Here is a 22,645-nt window from a genome sequence, read left to right as displayed (position 1 = left end):
GGACGACGTGACGGCTGAGTGTTTATTTTACTGTGAAAAACGCTCCTGCAGTTACTTTGAATCTTCTCCTTCATCACAGCTGAATACAGATCAGATCATTCGGAAAGATGACGTGATGTCGACATGAATCAGATATTTCTCACCAACATCAGTGTAAGCTAACAGTTGAGTTTATGCCAGAAAGAAACAACAAACACACCAAATATAAGAGCCAAAGTCATGATGTCACTTCCTGTCTAGCTTCTGTAATGCAACACATTATTATGAAGCATTTTACGTTCAATATTCAGAGACGGATCGGCTCTGATTTAGCTTTGCGACAAGTTGAAACATTTAACAATGAATAATCAGAGAGCAGCGCGCGTATCATTGGGGACTGTGGGCTTATGGGAAATGGAGTCAAAGTAAAAGCAGTGAAAGTCTCAAGAAATAATGTCAAAAAAACAATATTAGATACTTTTCAACACCATCATATCAACATCTTTTCATCCTTCTGAAGCTGTTCCAAGGCTCCATTTGTAGTTGTTGTAATACAACCCATCAGTATTAATTATAATTTAATATAATATAATAAAACAACAGCAGACAAAACAGGTCAGTGAAGGCAGCAGCAGCTCCTGTGGTCTGAGCTTAAATCAGTGTTTTTCTGAATGGAGTCTGGTGTGTGTGCAGAGAGCGATGTAACGTCTGTGTGTGGTTAAAACAATCATCTTCCTCTGTAACAAAAAGGTCTATCTCTGTAGGGATCCTTTCTGTCATGTTGTCACACACTTAGAATAACAACCTAAGCCTGTCTTTTAGTGGACGACCTTTGACCCATCAAGGATTATGTTGCAGCCATTACAGCCTGTTTCACTGCTGCAGGATGAACACATCTATTGGAGACACTCACACAGAAAATATGACAATTAAAAGAGGGTTGTTGTTACTCAGTTGCTGAGCTGACAAATAACCATCAGGTTCAAGTAAAGGGCAGCATGTTTTAGAGTGACAGGAAGGACGAGTGTCGTCACTTCCTTTAGTTTTTTTCACGCTCACACACACTCACAGCTGTCACAGTTGACGGAGATGAAGCTGAGAATCCTGAATCTCTTCCTCATCTTTCTCCCCCTCCTTTACTTATCCTCCCGTAAAATCCAAATGTTGGCCATATCGGATAGTACCCGAATTTCCCCTCTGGGGATCAATAAAGAATGATGTTATCTTAGTCATCGCATTCAGCAAATCTATTATAGGGACAGCCTCGCTTATTATTGGACAGGCTTCAGTGAGACCTGTTGAACATATTTCTGACTGAGGAAACGACAACATTTGATTTTATGGTCAAAATAAAATCTCATGTTGAGTTGATCAGCATCTAAAAATGTAAACAATGAGATATTTAGTAAATATTTAGTATTCATCTAAAAATGTGTGTGTGTGTGTGTGTGTGTAGGTGTGTGTGTGTGTGTGTGTGTGTGTGTGCTTGTGTGTGCATGTGTGTGTCTGTTGAAGTCATCACTGCAGTCAGAGGTGATGTGTTGACAGGCAAGAAGCAGGAAGTGTCATTATAATGTCAGAGAGACACACACACCTGTCCTGAACACACAAAGGTGAGGTCATATAAGACGAGGATACGCTTCTTCCTCTTCTTCTTCTTCTGTGGTTCTGAGTGATAACTCCAGGTGCTTTTATTCATTCTCATTCGGATCACCTCTGACTCTAAGACCAGATTCTCTGTCGCTGAAACAAGTGGAACAGTGCAACAAGTGCAGATGTGATAATTCTTCTTTGATTGTTTAATTATATTTTGTCTGATTTGCTGCTTAAAAACATTTCAGTGCTTTGAGAAAAACCTCCTGCTTTTCCTCTTATTTGCTTCATGTGCTCAAGTAATTAATGATTGATTGACAAAAAACTCTAAATGTTACGACATGCATTGAAATCTTTAAAAAAAGCTGCCTTGAAATCAGGTACTTTAGGTCGCAACAATCCCCTGAAAGGACTGTGAAATCCTGAAAGGACGGCCATTTTGTTTTCTAGTGCAGGTGTGGAACGTGTGTGCTATAGGGCTGTCAACGAATATTCTAAATGCCAATATATAACCGAATCGTAATAAAAAACGGATATTCGGATATTAAAATTAATATTCGTTGTGACAAAAAAATCAGCACTACCGCGGCTGTTTGCGAGCTCGCAAATTCTCGTATGTCCTCACTCGCTCTCTTGGTTACGGAGCATCCTTGAATGCATCACAACGTTACTATGATACATTAATAATTAACTTTAGTCTCGCTGAAACGAGCTAAAACAACAACCGTGTAGCGTGCGGTAATGATGTCGGAGAATTTAAATCCCGGCCTGGCCAGACAGAGAGATTCTCACCCCCAGCAGAACAGACAGGTTGGAACAAGGAACAAGTATGTTGATTTTTTTTAAAGACTATGTTTGAATAAATATACCTGTCACAGCACAGCTCACTTGGAACGCTGAATGTCCGTTTTACCGTAACCTAATTACTTAATTTGTTTATTTTGCAAGGTGTAGCATCTTTTAAAAGGCACGTTTCTGTTTAAATCAATTTATCTTTGAAACTAAGTTTGTCTCTCGTTGTGTTGGTGTGTCCTCTTGTGGACAAAAATAGATATTCGAATAGTTCGAACATTTGTGGGGTTTTTTTTAAGGAATAATCAAACGTCATTTTTGGCCAATTTTGACAGCACTAGTGTGTTAACACACACACCTGATTGTAGCATGTTGAGATGTGCCCGATCATCTGCATTATACTGTTCGTTGTTTGTGGTTGTCATTGGTATGTACTACTCTGTTTCCATGTTGATTGTTGATTGTTTTTATTGTTTTATTGCAGCATTCAACAAGAAAGTATATTGTATTGTACCGTATCGCGCCATATCATACCGTACTGTATCAAATTGTACCGTATCGCACCATATCACACCATACCTTATCAAATTGTACCGTATCGCACCATATCATACCGTATCAAATTGTACCGTATCGCACCATATTGTATCGTATCAAATTGTATCTTATCGCACCATACCGTATCGTATCAAATTGTATCTTATCGCACCATATTGTATCGTATCAAATTGTATCGTATCGCACCATACCGTATCGTACCAAATTGTATCTTATCGCACCATATTGTATCATATCAAATTGTATCGTATCGCACCATATCATACCATACCGTATCAAACTGTATCGTGTCACACCATACCGTATCGTATCAAATTGTATCGTATCGCACCATATCGTGCCCTATTAAATTATATCATATCACACCATACCATATCCTATCATATTGTATCATATCAAATTGTATCATATTGCAACATATCGTACCGTATTAAATTGTATCGTATCGCAGCATACCGTATCGTATCATATTGTATCATATCAAATTGTATCGTATCGCACCATATCGTACTGTATCCTATCAAATTGTATCGTATCGCACCATATCGTACTGTATCCTATCAAATTGTATCGTATCGCACCATACCGTATCGTATCATATTGTATCATATCAAATTGTATCGTATCGCACCATATCGTACTGTATCCTATCAAATTGTATCGTATCGCACCATACCGTATCGTATCAAATTGTATCGTATCGCACCATATCGTGCCCTATTAAATTATATCATATCACACCATACCATATCCTATCATATTGTATCATATCAAATTGTATCATATTGCAACATATCGTACCGTATTAAATTGTATCGTATCGCAGCATACCGTATCGTATCATATTGTATCATATCAAATTGTATCGTATCGCACCATATCGTACTGTATCCTATCAAATTGTATCGTATCGCACCATATCGTACTGTATCCTATCAAATTGTATCGTATCGCACCATACCGTATCGTATCATATTGTATCATATCAAATTGTATCGTATCGCACCATATCGTACTGTATCCTATCAAATTGTATCGTATCGCACCATACCGTATCGTATCATATTGTATCATATCAAATTGTATCATATTGCACCATATCGTACCGTATTCAATTATATCATATCGCACCATACCATATTGTATCATATTGTATCATATCAAATTGTATCATATCGCACCATATTGTACCGTATTCAATTATATCATATCGCACCATACCGTATCGTATCATATTGTATCATATCAAATTGTATCGTATCGCACCATATCGTATCGTATCCTGTCAAATTGTATCGTATCGCACCATACCGTATCGTATCAAATTGTATCGTATCGCACCATACCGTATCGTATCAAATTGTATCGTATCGCATCGTATTGTATCGCATCATATCGTACCGTATTCAATTATATCATATCGCACCATACCGTATCGTATCATATTGTATCCTATCAAATTGTATCGTATTGTATCATAACGTATCGTTATTGATCCTCGTTTAAATTAAGGTAAAGACATTGGGTCCAGTGTGTGAACTGCTGCAGCTATTGTCTAGTTGAGAAGGTACCCTGCTCTACCTCTGAGCCACAGCACACCTTTAACTTTCAGTGGATAACAACACTTTGAGGCCCCACCATCACAGAAATATCCTGTTATCACTTTGGTACCCTGCTCTTCCCGCCCCCCCAAGCTCACAGTAAACTCCTCTCTGTAACAGTAAGGGTCGGATCACTCAGCAGCTGTTTAAAGGAAGAGTCTTACACATAACCTCTCCAGTTTCTCCTCAGGTTCTTCACTTCTCCACTCTCTCTGCCGAGGACGGACGTTTTTGAGCCGTCTGTGCTTTTGATTTACGGTGGGAACGTTCCCCTCCACTCCTCCTTTTCCTCTTCCTCCCTCGTTCCTCATCCGTCCATCCTGCAGAGACGTTTCTCAGTGTCTTTCTCCTTTTAAATGTCAGCGTGCAGTGCCATAAAACATTTGCCCAAACACACACACACACACACACACACACACACACACACATACACACACACACACACACACACACGCACGCACGCACGCACACACACACACAGCCGAGCTTCAGCAGGATAATCCTTATATAAGGCTCGGGGGGTTTGTGGGGTCAAGGTTTTCTGTGTGTCTTTGTAGGAAATTCAGGTGAAATTTACAGTCTTTACTGGCTCTCAGACTCAAACACGGCTCTCCTGCAGAGGAGGGGAAGCCCTGCAGTGTGTGTGTGTGTGTGTGTGTGTGTAATCAGCAGAACCAGTGTTTCTATGATGCTTTTATTTTGGAGGTTTTAGCTTTTAATTTCAGTCTTAGTTACCTGGAATATTATCAGTTATTGTGACTGTAAGCTCTGACCTTTGACCTCTGACCCAGGCAGTGTGAAAGCATTATAGGTGGAAGTTTGTGGGTGGGTTGGAGAATAAATCAAGCATCTATTCTGTGAAAGCAGACCGTCACTGTCAGAGATCGTTGTTTAAATATTGCTGGTTAAAATGTGTTTGTTTATCAAACCTGCTGATTGTCGGATCTTTTCTCTCTCGTACTGTAAAAAGGGATCGTTAGCATGAAGTCTGAAGCTTTCACTGAGTCAGAATAGTCAGCTAATGAAAATACTGATCCGTCCTGATTGCTCCTTGAGTTTGTCTTCGGTTTGGTTTTAGAAGTTGGCCGGACTCTCTGAAGTAAATTTCCATTTCCTTTCAGAAAATCAACCTGAAAGAAAAAACAGCTTTTCTGCACTGACGTCAGTTTGAATCCAAAGTTTATTTCTGATTCCTCCCGTCCCCCGTCATCTCCTGTTGGAAGTTATGAGGATGAGCTTTTATCAGTAAAAGTTCTGTAAGCGTAGACTGACTACAGAAGGTAAAAAAACAACAAAAAGTGGTGTTTCAAGGCAAATCAGCGTAAGAAATGTTGAAAGAGGAGCAGCAGCGTCCACAGGAAATGAAATGAAAGAAATGACAGAGAAGAGAAGGAGTTCAGTCAGCAGAGAGATGGAAAAATAATGAATGAGCAGAAACAGAATGAACGAGAGGACGGACCAATGGGAGAGAGAGAGAAAGAGAGATGATTGGACATGAACTCTGTGACACACACTACAATAGACGCTCATTAATGAAACTTGTTTGACGTCAGTTTTCCTGCACGTGTATGCAAGAACATGTGCAACACACACACTCACACACGCACACCTAGTTATCTGAAGATCCTGTCAATCAAGCCGACACATCCTGACTTCCTGTCTCATCACGGCGGTAATAACTCTCCCTCTTCACTTCTTTCTCTACAATAAGATGAAGCGATCATTACCGTCATCTTCTTCTTCAGCCGTCCTGATCGTAGGCACTGTGACTCATCATCACCTCCACCTCCATGTCACAGAGTGAAGAGCTCTGATTGGTCCGCAGGTGACACCTTCACTGAGGTAATAAGGGAGCAAGATGATCCATGATTATCTTATAACACACACATTTAAGTTCATTTCAGCCGTCAAAGTCCCGATGTGGATCACCAGATTCAGAGCTTTCAGACCATCAAATCCGAAGTTTAGACTCGACACGTTAAGATCATTAAAGTCCCAACAATTGCATCCAAATTGCATCTTAGATCAAGAACCCGAGTTTAGCAATTAAAACCTAGATTAGACCATCAATCATCCACGTTAGACCACCAAAATATCATTTTAATCATCAATTTATACTGAGTCCATGTAGCTACCACCTAGAACCATTAAACCATCTTATATGCCGAGTTTAGACACACATAAACCTCTCAATTCAAATCAAATATCCTGCTAAGCTTAGACTAGACTTGTTAAGATCATTATAAACACAACTACATTCAAAGTACATCTAAGAACAAAGGACTCCAAGTTTAGACCATCAATCACTCATTTTGTACCATCACATTTTATTTAGTCTGTGTAGCTACCACCTTAAACTACTGAATGCCCAGTTTAGATCTTTAGACCTCCATGTTAGACCATCTAACACTAAGCTAAGACTAGCTTAGACTGGACCAGTTTACATCATTAAACACACAACTTAACAAATGACCAACAAAGCTCCAAGTTTAGACCATTAAAACCCACATTAGACCATCAAACACCAATTTTAACCATCACATTCGAGTAAGTCCGTGTAGCTGGCAGATTAGGACGCTGAGTCCCAGTTTAGTTCTTTAAACATCCAGTTTAGACCCTCAGATTCACATCTTATATACTGAGTTTAGACACAGAAAATCCAGTACACCCACTTAAACCAGTGAATCCCCAGTTCAGATCATTACACGTCCATCTTACGCTAACACTATCGAACACTCAGTTTGAACCACAGACTGTATAAAAACATGGCCGACATGACAGCTCCCTCAAAGTGAAGCCAAACCCTCTCTGTCGCCCCCTGCTGACTGGCTGCAGTATAGCTCATAAAGCCCGCCTCCTCCATGTTAACAGATGGGACATGAGTCAAACTATAAAATCAAAATACACGTCAAATACATTTTTCTCAAACATGGTTTCTGTCATTATAGTTAGTTCTTATCCTGCTGATTTATGTCACAGTGTTCATTTTTCTGACAAGTTCACTTTTAATCAGTTATTTGATGCTGTCAAAATGATGATTGACAGCTCTGTTGACCAATACGGCTCCTGCAGTCGATCAGTTCCTGATTAGCAGAGCGGAGAACGAACAGCGAGAGGAGACGTAACTAAAACAATCACTACAGTCATTGAAGTTTCCATATCTGTGAACTTTAACCTCAGACCAACACAAGAAGCTGTTCTGCTGTTAAACACGCCGGCGTGCGGGATCCTTGCTGTTTTTTCAGGAAGTTAAGTGTGTGTTTGGGTTAGCGGAAGTGGCTACGGCGGCTCCACCCGCTGATCTCTACTGCGCAGACTTTGGCTCCAAATGACGTCACCATCGCAAGATGGCAGCGCCTATCACAGGGCTGTTTTGGTATCACTGTCGTACAATGAGAGCAGATGGAGACGCGTCGTCCATCTTTATATACAGTGATTGGTTTGAACCTTTGACCTCACATTCACAGTGATGGAAATCCATCACTGACCTCCTCCTGACTCTTGTTGTGGTATGTTGAGGTGTGCACAGGAAACAGCTGAGGTGATGATCTCCTGTTTGTGTATCATTTTGACACGGACATCGTAATGATCCGATGTGGGAGGAACATCTGCTGTGCGTCATCATCATTCATGTTTAAATATATTGATCTGAGCAGCTTTCCATCATACTGACTCTAGCTGTGATCGGTAGAGACGCGCACACACTGCAGTGCGTCAGAGGTCTGAATGCCTTTGATTACCTCTTCATAAGTCAATTATGCTATTATTACACGCTATCATGTCCTGTTCCCGTGGTCACACACACACACACACACACACACACACACACACACACTCTGAAGTTCCTCCTGTTCATTCAGAGTGTGTGAGATAATGTCGGCAGGATGTCGACTTCAGGGAAAAGAAGCTTTTCGAGGTTTAGCTTCAGTAATGACCCGTCTTCAGAGAGCTCGTTTACCTGGAGCTCCTCACCTGCTCTCTGACTACTCATACTGCTGCTGCTGCGCTGACACACCTGTTAGTTAAAATACTTTAACTGCTAACATACCTGTAATTCTTCATTTACCTTCCTCTGTCTTCCATTCTTTTATCCTCTTATTTTTCCTGTTTACTGTCTTCTTCACTCCATCCCTTCTCACGCTCTTCTCACTTCCTGTCCTCCTTCCTTGACAGCTCACACACTCAGAAGAGTTCTTGTGTTGCGTCTCTTTAGACGGACACAAAGGACACACAGCCCTCTCTGTAATGACGTCATTTCTGGACTGAATGACTGAATGAAAGACTCGCTTGACTAAAACTGACACAACACTGATATTATTTAATATCATGTCATTATAAACAATATTGTTGCCACACACACACACACACACACACACACGCACGCACGCACGCACGCACACACGCGCGCGCGCACACACACACACACACACACACACACACACACACCAAGCCGACACATCCTGACTTCCTGTCTCATCACGGCGGTAATAACTCTCCCTCTTCACTTCTTTCTCTACAATAAGATGAAGCGATCATTACCGTCATCTTCTTCTTCAGCCGTCCTGATCGTAGGCACTGTGACTCATCATCACCTCCACCTCCATGTCACAGAGTGAAGAGCTCTGATTGGTCCGCAGGTGACACCTTCACTGAGGTAATAAGGGAGCAAAACTTAAAGGGTCATTCTTGTGTCTTTAAAAATGGGCTCTAATGTTACATTTCTCAGGTCTAAATGAGGAGTAGAAAAAGTGCGTCTCCAGTAGATGTGTTCATCCTGCAGCAGTGAAACAGGCTGTAATGGCTGCAACATAATCCTTGATGGGTCAAAGGTCGTCCACTAAAGGTTCTTGTTGTTTCCACTGACAGGCTCAGATTGTTCTTCTAAGTGTGTGACAACATGACAGAAAGGATCCCTACAGAGATAGACCTTTTTGTTACAGAGGAAGATGATTGTTTTAACCACACACAGACGTTACATCGCTCTCTGCACACACACCAGACTCCATTCAGAAAAACACTCATTTAAGCTCACAGAGAACAGGAGCTGCTGCTCTAACGCTGCCTCGATTGATCAGTTTTTCTTACACCAAAGTAACAGAAAAACAAAGAAAACTGTATTGATCAAAGTGTGTGTGTGTGTGTGTGTGTGTGTGTGTGTGTGTGTGTGTGTGTGTGTGTTGGACAAAAGCTGCAGGTTATATAAGCCTTCAGGTGTTTGTTAATCCAGTGGAAACTGAGAGGCTGAACAGACGATCAGACAGAAGACTCCTGAGGTGTTACACTCTGTTTTTGTGTGAGTTAATGTGTGTGTTTGCATGTGTGTGTGTGTGCGTGTGTGCGTGTGTGGGTCCGTGCGTGCGTGTGTGTGTGTCGCCCTGCAGTCATTTCCTCACGGTGGGAATCATCCTTTATTAAACGCTCTAATCCTATTTTGACGACTCTGCAGAGTAAAATGATAGCAGGCCAGGAAATTAAACAGTGTGTGTGTGTGTGTGTGTGTGTGTGTGTGTGTGTGTGTGTGTGTGTGTGTGTGAGCAGGAATGTGTTGGCTGGCCTCTCAGCAGCAGGATGATGAATGAGATGAATGAACACAGTCTGTTTCACAGGCGTTCCTGTCTCTGATCGTTTCTGATTTGTATCACAGTTTGTTGTTCTGTCCTGATCCGAGTTCTCGTTGTTTAAATCGATGGAGAATAAAAACCAGAGCAGCTCGAGCCTTCATTCTTGTTACAGCAGAAAGCTTCCACACATAACCTTTAAGTATCTATGATTTACGACACCGGACAGGGTCTCTGTGGAGCTTCTCACCGCAGAGGAACACACGGTCATCACGCAGCTGACGTCGCTCTCTCTGAAGGATAAAAACAAATAAACCTGATGTATCACACCAAAGGGACGGGGGGGGGAAACTTCAAAGGGTTTGTCCAGGACATTCTGACGTCACAGTGAATTTGACCTTTGACCTTTTGGGTTAAAAATGTCGATCCTTCATCTTTTGATCGTGTTAGACATTTGTGTGGAAGTAATTCTGAAGTAACGGCTGAAATAATCTGTGAGCGGTCACAGTGACCTTTGACCTTTGAGTCAAGTGGACGAAATGTGTTCTTTATGTGTAAGATGATTAGACACACTCTCTCACCTGAAGACTGCCCCTCAAAAAGTGGGCATGTTTAAACACGTATCTTTAGTATCAGATCAAACACTAATGTTTAAACACGTATCTTTAGTATCAGATCAAACACTAATGTTTAAACACGTATCTTTAGTATCAGATCAAACACTAATGTTTAAACACGTATCTTTAGTATCAGATCAAACACTAATGTTTAAACACGTATCTTTAGTATCAGATCAAACACTAATGTTTAAACACACGTATCTTTAGTGTCAGATCAAACACTAATGTTTAAACACGTATCTTTAGTATCAGATCAAACACTAATGTTTAAACACGTATCTTTAGTATCAGATCAAACACTAATGTTTAAACACGTATCTTTAGTATCAGATCAAACACTAATGTTTAAACACGTATCTTTAGTATCAGATCAAACACTAATGTTTAAACACGTATCTTTAGTATCAGATCAAACACTAATGTTTAAACACGTATCTTTAGTATCAGATCAAACACTAATGTTTAAACACACGTATCTTTAGTATCAGATCAAACACTAATGTTTAAACACGTATCTTTAGTATCAGATCAAACACTAATGTTTAAACACGTATCTTTAGTATCAGATCAAACACTAATGTTTAAACACACGTATCTTTAGTGTCAGATCAAACACTAATGTTTAAACACGTATCTTTAGTATCAGATCAAACACTAATGTTTAAACACGTATCTTTAGTATCAGATCAAACACTAATGTTTAAACACGTATCTTTAGTATCAGATCAAACACTAATGTTTAAACACGTATCTTTAGTATCAGATCAAACACTAATGTTTAAACACGTATCTTTAGTATCAGATCAAACACTAATGTTTAAACACGTATCTTTAGTATCAGATCAAACACTAATGTTTAAACACACGTATCTTTAGTGTCAGATCAAACACTAATGTTTAAACACCTATCTTTAGTATCAGATCAAACACTAATGTTTAAACACGTATCTTTAGTATCAGATCAAACACTAATGTTTAAACACGTATCTTTAGTATCAGATCAAACACTAATGTTTAAACACGTATCTTTAGTATCAGATCAAACACTAATGTTTAAACACACGTATCTTTAGTATCAGATCAAACACTAATGTTTAAACACGTATCTTTAGTATCAGATCAAACACTAATGTTTAAACACGTATCTTTAGTATCAGATCAAACACTAATGTTTAAACACACGTATCTTTAGTGTCAGATCAAACACTAATGTTTAAACACGTATCTTTAGTATCAGATCAAACACTAATGTTTAAACACGTATCTTTAGTATCAGATCAAACACTAATGTTTAAACACGTATCTTTAGTATCAGATCAAACACTAATGTTTAAACACGTATCTTTAGTATCAGATCAAACACTAATGTTTAAACACGTATCTTTAGTATCAGATCAAACACTAATGTTTAAACACGTATCTTTAGTATCAGATCAAACACTAATGTTTAAACACACGTATCTTTAGTGTCAGATCAAACACTAATGTTTAAACACCTATCTTTAGTATCAGATCAAACACTAATGTTTAAACACGTATCTTTAGTATCAGATCAAACACTAATGTTTAAACACGTATCTTTAGTATCAGATCAAACACTAATGTTTAAACACGTATCTTTAGTATCAGCTCAAACACTAATGTTTAAACACGTATCTTTAGATCTCTGACCAGCTCGCCGTCCGCTCTGAAGTCTGAACCTCTGCTGATCACGTCACAGAGGCAAAGCAGCTGAAACTCTGATGGTCATTACACCCAGACACACACTCATCATTGCAAACACACACAGCTGCTTTTTTACTGAGGAACACACCAGCAGCCTTGAAACAACCTCACACACACACACACACACGCTGAGGCCAGGGTCAGACTGCGAGTTATCAGCCCTGTTGAGTCTTGAGAGCCGCTGTGGAGGACAGAACAGGGCCGGAGGATATCACTGTCTCTGATAGTAAGTGTGTGTGTGTGTGTGTGTGTGTGTGTGTGTGTGTGTTCAGTCCATTCAGCAGGTTTGCATCTCAGACCTTGACAGCAGGGAGTCTTTTGCGTCACTTTCTAACATTCCTCTGTGTTTGCACGTATTCAATCTGAGAAACACTGTAGTGGTTACTTTGTTTGTTTGTTTGTTTGTTTGTTTGTTTGTTTTGAGATGTGACATTTCTGAGCTGAATCAGATGTAATTTAAATTCTCTCAAATTGTAAGAACAGCTCACTCTCCCTGCCTGCTTCACGTTCGTATATTCACATCCGTCTCTGTGCATAGCACATATCTGACGTTTTACTGTGGGAGAACATGTCCGCTGCAGATGGAGAGGGGAAGTATTGGATGGGGAGGTGATTTAGGGAGCACGGGGAGGCTGGGAGATGAGTTTTCAATTCACAGCAGCAGTCGGGGAGTGAAAGCAGTAAATATGGAGGTACGACAGCAGGAGTCCCTCCGGACGGCAACAGAGGAAACATGGACGAGTGGACAGGAACCGGCCGATCCACTCTGTAACCTGTGTGTGAGACAAAGACATGAAACAAAACCACCAACAGGCACCAGACTCCAACGTTTCTACAGTTTTACATCAAATCTGCTGGAAGCATCAGGCTCAGCACGGACAGGAGAAACCGACCCAGCAGGGAAGTCCTGGAAACTAAAAACATCACTGATGTTTGATCAAAGAAACAAGATCTGAGAGTCTAACCTGCACTGGAGCCAAAGTGTCAAGTTTGTCCTGAAGGTGGCGCTAGAAAAAACAGGGCGTCATGGGAAGTGTCCCTCCTCTGGGAGTCCTGAACGTAAAGTAGAATGATCTTCTCTTCTTCAGGACTGAAGTGTGGAACAGATCGACGGTTAGTCATATAAGGCATCTCAAACATCACTAAACCTATAGACAGATGTATAATACAGATGTAATACATATATATATAATATATATAGATTTAATACATATATATATAATATATATAGATTTAATACATATATATATAATATATACAGATGTAATACATATATATATAATATATATAGATTTAATACATATATATATATATATAATATATATAGATTTAATACATATATATAATATATAGAGATGTAATACATATATATATAATATATAGAGATGTAATACATATATATAATATATATAGATTTAATACATATATATATAATATATAGAGATTTAATACATATATATAATATATAGAGATGTAATACATATATATAATATATAGAGATGTAATACATATATATATATAATATATAGAGATGTAATACATATATATAATATATAGAGATTAAATACATATATATAATATATAGAGATTAAATACATATATATAATATATAGAGATTTAATACATATATATAATATATAGAGATTAAATACATATATATAATATATAGAGATTTAATACATATATATATAATATATAGAGATTAAATACATATATATAATATATAGAGATTAAATACATATATATATAATATATAGAGATTTAATACATATATATATAATATATACAGATGTAATACATATATATAATATATATAGATGTAATACATCTATATATAATATATAGAGATTTAATACATATATATAATATATAGAGATTAAATACATATATATATAATATATAGAGATTTAATACATATATATATAATATATACAGATGTAATACATATATATATAATATATACAGATGTAATACATATATATATAATATATAGAGATTAAATACATATATATAGAGATTTAATATATATATATAGAGAGAGATTAATTACATATATATAATATATATAGATTTAATACATTTATATAATATATAGAGATTAAATATATATATATAATATAGAGATTAAATAGATATATTATATAGAGATTTTATATATATACATACATATATATATATACATATTTAATACATATATATATAATATATAGAGATTATATATATATATATAGAGAGAGAGAGATTAAATACATATATATAGATTCAATACATATATATAATATATAGAGATTTAATACATATATATATAGATTTAATACATATATATAATATATAGAGATTATATATATATATAGAGAGAGAGAGAGAGATTAAATACATATATATATAGATTAAATACATATATATAGATTAAATACATATATATAATATATATAGATTTAATACATATATAATATATAGAGATTAAATACATATATATATAATATATAGAGATTAAATACATATATATAATATATATAGATTTAATACATATATATAATATATAGAGATTAAATACATATATATATGATATATAGAGATTAAATACATATATATATAATATAAAGAGATTTAATACATATATATAATATATAAAGATTAAATACATATATATATAATATATAGAGATTTAATACATATATATATAATATATAGAGATTAAATACATATATATAATATATATAGATTTAACACATATATATATAATATATAGAGATTTAATATATATATATAGAGAGAGATTAATTACATATATATAATATATATAGATTTAATACATTTATATAATATATAGAGATTAAATATATATATATAATATAGAGATTAAATAGATATATTATATAGAGATTTTATATATATACATACATATATATATACATATTTAATACATATATATATAATATATAGAGATTATATATATATATATATAGAGAGAGAGATTAAATACATATATATAGATTCAATACATATATATAATATATAGAGATTTAATACATATATATATATAGATTTAATACATATATATAATATATAGAGATTATATATATATAGAGAGAGAGAGAGATTAATACATATATATAGATTAAATACATATATATAATATATATAGATTTAATACATATATAATATATAGAGATTAAATACATATATATATAATATACAGAGATTAAATACATATATATAATATATATAGATTTAATACATATATATAATATATAGAGATTAAATACATATATATATAATATATAGAGATTAAATACATATATATATAATATAAAGAGATTTAATACATATATATATATAATATATAGAGATTAAATACATATATATAATATATAGAGATTTAATACATATATATATAATATATAGAGATTAAATACATATATATAATATATATAGATTTAATACATATATATAATATATAGAGATTAAATACATATATATATAATATATAGAGATTAAATACATATATATATAATATAAAGAGATTTAATACATATATATAATATATAGAGATTAAATACATATATATATAATATATAGAGATTTAATACATATATAATATATAGAGATTTAATACATATATATATAATATATAGAGATTAAATACATATATATATAATATTTCTTGGTTTCATGTAAAGTTAGAAGTTTGTTCAGAGTCTCTGTGAAACGAGAACACTTTGTGTGAACATCAACGTTTGATATAAATAAGATCATATTTAAGATGAACCAGGTGATATCTGTGTGAACAACATCATGAGCAGGACTAGCTCACATTTACCTGCAAAACAGAAAATACTTCAAGATCATATTTTGTATGAAGATAATACTTCACACAGACAGGATCATTTTTATTTTGCAGAACATTTGTGTTGCCACGATGGTATTCTGAGGAGCAGGGTAATCGTTGGTGTGTACAGGATCGTGTTGGCATGTAGGTGTAGCGGTTGTGTGTATGTGTGTATATCACCATTTTTAAGGACCTGTGGCTCGTCGTCTCCTGCAGGAGGAGATGGCTGAAGGTCACAGAGAGCTCAACAGAAAATCGCTGCTGTTCAAACGTTGGTCGGCGCTCTTCGGCCCCGCCTGCTGGTTCCGCTCTTCTCCTCTCCGACCTGTGACGTGTGCAGCTGCAGTTGTTGTGAATCAGACTGTTTGCTGTCAGACTGAACCGCTCTGAATCCGGCTGATGACTAACGCCGTCCTTAACCTCCAGCCTCAGTGGGCGGGGACGGACGCCGCCTGTGCACATACTGCTGCGGGTATATTTGTCTTTTCGCTTGTTTCACTGTAATCATGGTGACTAATCTAACGTGCACAACCTCTCAGCGCTCAGATATCCCGCCTGCTAATTAGCCAATGAGGACATGATTATCCTTCATGATGCCTCACCAGCACAAAGTTTCCTTTTCTCTGTGCTGGCTGAGAGGAAGAGGACGATGTTTTCATCACAGCAGTCCTGTGACTCTGCAGGATGTGAAGGACTCCCTACAGAGCTTCACACTGAGAGTGGAGGGTTGCTCTGCTGTCCAAGCCTCACCTGGGAAACAAGAGAACGTCCACGAGCAGCAGTAATGTGACTGAAATGTAAAAGAAGCCGAGTCTGACGGAGTGGTCTTGTTCTGTTTGTTTGGTAATTAATCTGATGATGATAATTAATCAATCACCTTTAATTCTACAGCATTCATCTGCACAGAAGCTCTGTAAACAGCTGACTGATTGGTGAACCGGCCTCACTGTCAGAGATAAACACCCTGCGTCTACGTGTTGGACTGTCTCGCTGTAACTTTGTCCACAATCAAACCACCTCCAAGAATCTGAGTGTTACTTTGTTGGAGATTGACGTCAGCTGGCAGCCGTTCTCTGCGCTCTCCTGGAAACAACAAGGATGTGCCGCAGCGTTCTGTATCAGCAGGGCGAGCAGACAACAATACTTTGTATAAGTGAGGACACGACTGAAGGTCTGAGCTGTGAGGGGCAGCGAGGTTAAGACATTTAAAAAGACATCATGGAAGTTTTACAAAATAAAAGCCTTTATTAAAAATATCTAAAATCAGTGTGTAAATCATCATCAGGCTTTACACTCGTGTCCTTCCAGGGAGGCAGAGTGCAGAGGTATGAAGTAACAAGGAACTTTTCAGCAATGTTTTGAACACAGATATCCAGATACTTCCTGATGTGCACCAGGTTGTTCCCGGTGTGTTCCATAGTTCAAGAACCTTCCAGAGAGTTTCTTGTATCCAGAACGTCGTCACAGATACTTTGTGCCAGCAGCAGGTAGTTCAGGATACGGTTGTTCCAGACGGATCCTCGGGCACTGAAAGCGGCTCCAGATATTTGGCATGTGCACCAGGGAGTTTTGGATCTCTTCGCAGTGGCACCAAGTAGTTCCAGGTGCTGTCTTACCTGCACCAGGTAGTGCCAGATACTATCCCATGTGCACCAGGTCGGTCTTCAGACTCCATAGAGTATTTCCAGAAACCTTTCTTGCATCATAGGTAGGTTCATACAGTCAATGACTCTTGATGATTGATCATTGAGTTGGATCTTTTTGTGAGGAAGGCCTCAACTGTTCCTGGTTCCGTCTCGTTGGTTGAATCTGTCCGCTCTGAGCTGCTGTGACTCAGTGGAAACACCAGTCTGTAAACTGTGAAGCAAACCCTGCAGGAGATAAGAGCTCGCAGCAGAAGTCTCATTAACGTTCAAACAGAATGTGTTTTCCATGAAGGCGATAAATCAGTTTGAGGTTCGGAGGCTTCGAGTCGTCAGCGCCAAACCACCGAGCTCGGATACGATCCCGCTGACCTGGGACGGCGTTCCTGCTGCCCTCTATCGTTTCCTGCGGTTCAAAGAAACTCGGGTTAATCCCACTTACATTTTACGCTATCTTCAGAGGACATCGAGCCGCTACATCATGTTCTCACAGACATGCTTTAGCTGGCGGCTCATCGAACAAGTTTTAAAGGATAGTTAGAGGTAAAAGCAAATCACAAACTTCTGCAAGCAATTAAGGTTTTTATTCAAGTCTTATTGCTCCAATGTGCTCGAAGCTTGTCCAAAGTTTCAGAGCGGAGTAATGAGATGTTTGTGATCTGCAGCCCGGATCTTTGCATGAGTCATTCTGGTCGTAACGTCAGCTTTTAATTCACTTACATTTTGTATATCACAGCTACAGAGAACGCTGTCTATGAAAACACACAACACACACACTGTGTGTGCAGTATCATGTGAGCCGTCGGGTTTGTGCTCTGCAGCCATTATGTTATTAAGCTTGTTCAGGCTAAAGATAAAACTGTTGTTACTCTGCACTGCAGGCTGACGTGTCAGCGCTGAGTCATCGTGGTCACAAGGTGCAGCTCACCTTTTCACACTCCTGTTTTGGGACTTTCAGGCAGCCATGTTGGAGGTCCTGGCTCTGTTTTTTCCTGATCTTTATTCACTGAAAATCTGTAGGCGTCGGGCCGGACCATGGTAAGTGTTGTGTTTGTAACCGCCACGCGCTGGCCGTCGCTCCCAGAGGCTACATCATCGACAAAAGTTAGCGGCTTCGAGCTTTTTCCCCAACTTCAAGCTAGAAGGTTTCTTTCTTTGAGTCTCACGCTGCAAACAGCCCCATTGGTGTCTGCAGTTGGAAGCAGCTGCTACAGTCTAAATGTCGTCTCTTGTCTCTGCTCTCATTCGCTGCTTCATGCTGTGTTAACCTCTCAGGTCAAATCCACTTTGCAGCGTTGGTCTTCTTTTGAGTTCTCCTCCTCTCTCCACTTTGGCTCTTTTCCCCTCAGACAAGTTTAACGAGCTCGACTCCATGACGAGGACACGTTTAAATCAGAGGAGTCAGTCAGAGTTTATCTTAGCATGTTAGCATGCTCGAGTAGAAATGACGACATGAAGGGAAGATCTGAAAGAATGTGAGCCCCGTGCAGTCCGTATACTGACCTGGAGAAACGCTTGTTTCCTCTGCAGATTCCCGTTGTGTGGACGTCTGAGGGGAAATGACTGTGCTGTCACGCCCTCTGTACTGTAAGCTAACTCTCTCTGGACTGCTTTTCTCAGAGCTGCTATCACACTGGGAAATACAGTCATTTGTGATAATTGCCCCCAGTGATTTTATTCCTGAGCTAAATGGTCCATGTCTGTTATTTGTCAAGAAAAACTTCCGTGTGAAACTACCCAGAGTGCTCTCTTCAGCAGGGTCGCACGACCGAGGTTACAGACGTGTACAGTACAACTTATCACTAGTAGATGTTCGAGAGTCTCTAGCTCTGTGATTGGATGTTTGTTGGTGAAATGCATCTTGGTAGCTCGCTCCTCTTCTTCAGTCAGCTGTTTATTTGATGAAACATTCATTTTTCTTCTGATAACACAACATGACGCTGAAAAAAACACTGGAGTTTGGTTGTGTTTTGGTCGTTGCTTGGTCAACACAGTGTGTGTGTGTTTGCGTGCAAACTGAAGTAAAAGGGAAGCATGTGTGTGTGTGTGTGTGTGTGTGTGTGTGTGTGTGTGTGTTCATTTCCTTAAATGACATCAGATCTTGAGACACTTTCATGACAGGACTCCCCAAAACCAGAGCAAAGAGAACCCCAAACCACACACACTTTCCTCTCTCTCAAAAACTAAAGCTGTCACACACGCAAACCTCACGCATGACCTCATCAATGCAAATCATCTTCTGCTCACACACACACACACACACACACACACACACACAATGTTTTGCTGTTGTTTGTCGGCGTTTCCTGCCCCGTCCTGGTGGTCAAAGCGATGTTTTCCATCCCTGATAGTTAGAGCAGGTTCTGGATGACGCTGCACACTGAGCTGATATCTCTGTGGCTTTAACATATAGACTGACAGCTGAGCTCTGTCGTGATCTTAAAGTGTCTGATTAAATATTGTTGCACTATAGCGGGTATTTGTTATGCTACCATGCTAATCCTCCATTAGCCTGGGATGTAAGCAGGATGTTTCCATTGGTGTAACTGGATAAAAAGTCTCTCTGAGCACCAGAGCCACTGACGGAATAAGAAGTGGGCGTGGCCAATGTGATGTCAGCTCTTGGTTTGTTGTTTGGAACTAGAGACTGAGACCATAAACTCATCAGGAACATGTTTACTGAGGGAATAAATCAGGAGAGGAGGAGGAGCACTTTCTCATAGACTTCTATAGGATCAGACTTTGTTCTGCACACATGAGACCACTGAGAGACTAAAGACAAGCTGATGAGATAAAACCTGAACGAAACAGATACTTTTGAACCTCTGAGGTTGGAGGTGGTTTCATCCTCGAGAAGCGGAAGCGCCCTGAATGTTTGCATCGTGTCCGTGTGATCGTGTCGGTGCTGACGTGCGGCTCCTGTCAGAAGCCAAACAAACTAACTTCCTGTTGGTTGAAACATCTTCAGGACCATTGTGAGGATTGGATTTATTTAAATAAAAAATTCTAAACAATCTTAAAAGATGTTTAAAGGTGCAGCGCGTCTTGTTTCTTCCTGCTGTATTTCTGCATTTGGAAAATGGCTCTAATGTCGTTTTAGAACAGAGCAGAATGAAAGCACTCCTTAAAATGTGACTCACCTGCTGCAGGTGTCCTGCGCGACTCGAAGGAGAACTGAAATCTAAAATTTGTCATTTACAGTAAATGTGATTAATTGTCTCTCGCCCGTCTCGTGTTGTCTCCACCTGCTGAAGAACTTCAGTATTTCCTTTTCCCTCCAGTATCTCAAACCGTCCGGAGCGCCACCTTCTAGCAGCTTTAAAGTTTAACAGACTAGAGAAGGGCTGGGCTTCAGCTGACCTTTGACCTCCTGCCTCGTGTATCTTAGCTTTAATAGAGCGTGCATTTCAGTGTGAGGTAACGAGTTCCTGCTGGGTCTCCTCCGTCCTCGACCTCGGACGCCCTGAAGCTGGAGAAGCTCAGCGTCACTTTTTACAATCACTATTTTAAGATGAGAGTTTAACCAGTCAGGGTCGTCATCGTTGTGAATGTCAACACGACGCAGAGAAGGAAGCCTGCGTGGAGCTCGTACACACTGATGCATCAGCTCCGACTTCATGTTTCAAACATCCCTTCAAAGTGTCATAATTTACCTCGTTAATCAGAACTCCTGTAAAAGTCGTGACACAAATCTCTGATGACGGAGAAAGAAGGAGAGAAGCTTTATATATTTATATCTTCATGACGAGTATCGGCCGGTCGGTTTGAAGCAACAAAGACGCGTTTCATTCGTGTACATCCTTTAATCTTTAATGGTGAAGCAGAAAACAAAATAAACAATACTGTAAAATAAATTAGATTAGAAAAATGCCACAAGCACATTTGATTTGTACAACAAAGCAATGCAACATACTGGAGTCTTGACTTCCATATATACAGAATAAAAAATAGACTTTTTATTCTTTGTCCACTTCGTTCAGTGTCAGTATTTTTTGTCTCGATAAAAAGAACAAAATCTGAACAGATACAACCACTTCCTTTTTTTTTTGACTTTTTGAGGCTTTTTTTCTGCCGTGACAGTTTGTCTGCGTCCACATACACCCCGGACGGACTGTGAGTTTGTCCCAGAAGAGTCCAGGAGAAGAGGATCCACTCTCTTCCGAAACGATCGCAACACAACGAGAACATAAAAATGAAAACGTGACGCGTGTGACAAATGCTCCAAAACTTTTGGTGAACAAGTCGACAATACTGATAAAAACACAGAACACTCATGAATGACCAAGTGTTTGTTTACTCCCAAAAACAGAGCAAGGCGACTGTGGAGTGTCTTTTTCAGTCAATGAGGGGATAAAGTTCAAGAGTAAAGCATTGTGGGTAATGGAGTTCTTCATGTGCAAGGAACGTCTGAAATAGAAAAACATGAAAACTGAAAACAAACGAAGAAATTTGTTCTAAAATGACCGAAAACGACTTTTATCTGAACCCAAACTAAAAACATGAATTACAAAATAAAATCATGAAAACAGTTCAAACTTTACAGACGCGGGTCGACACAACAGACCGTAGAGACACTGGGCTTCTCTGTGTTTTCATCCCTCACATGGACATGAATCAGGTTGTAAATGAACTTTTCTTTTCTCTTCAGCATCATTTCAACGTCTCACTCACACAAAGTGCACAAACTCGACTCTTTGGCGTTCTAAAGCTAAAACTGGACACGAACACGCAGAGAAACGCTCTA

This window comes from Semicossyphus pulcher, unplaced genomic scaffold (genome assembly GCF_022749685.1).
Source record: "Semicossyphus pulcher isolate SPU_LCO1_2020_fin unplaced genomic scaffold, fSemPul1.0.p SCAF_18, whole genome shotgun sequence".
Classification (NCBI taxonomy): domain Eukaryota; kingdom Metazoa; phylum Chordata; class Actinopteri; order Labriformes; family Labridae; genus Semicossyphus; species Semicossyphus pulcher.
The sequence above is the reverse complement of the archived record's forward strand: the minus strand, read 5'-3'. Positions refer to the sequence as shown.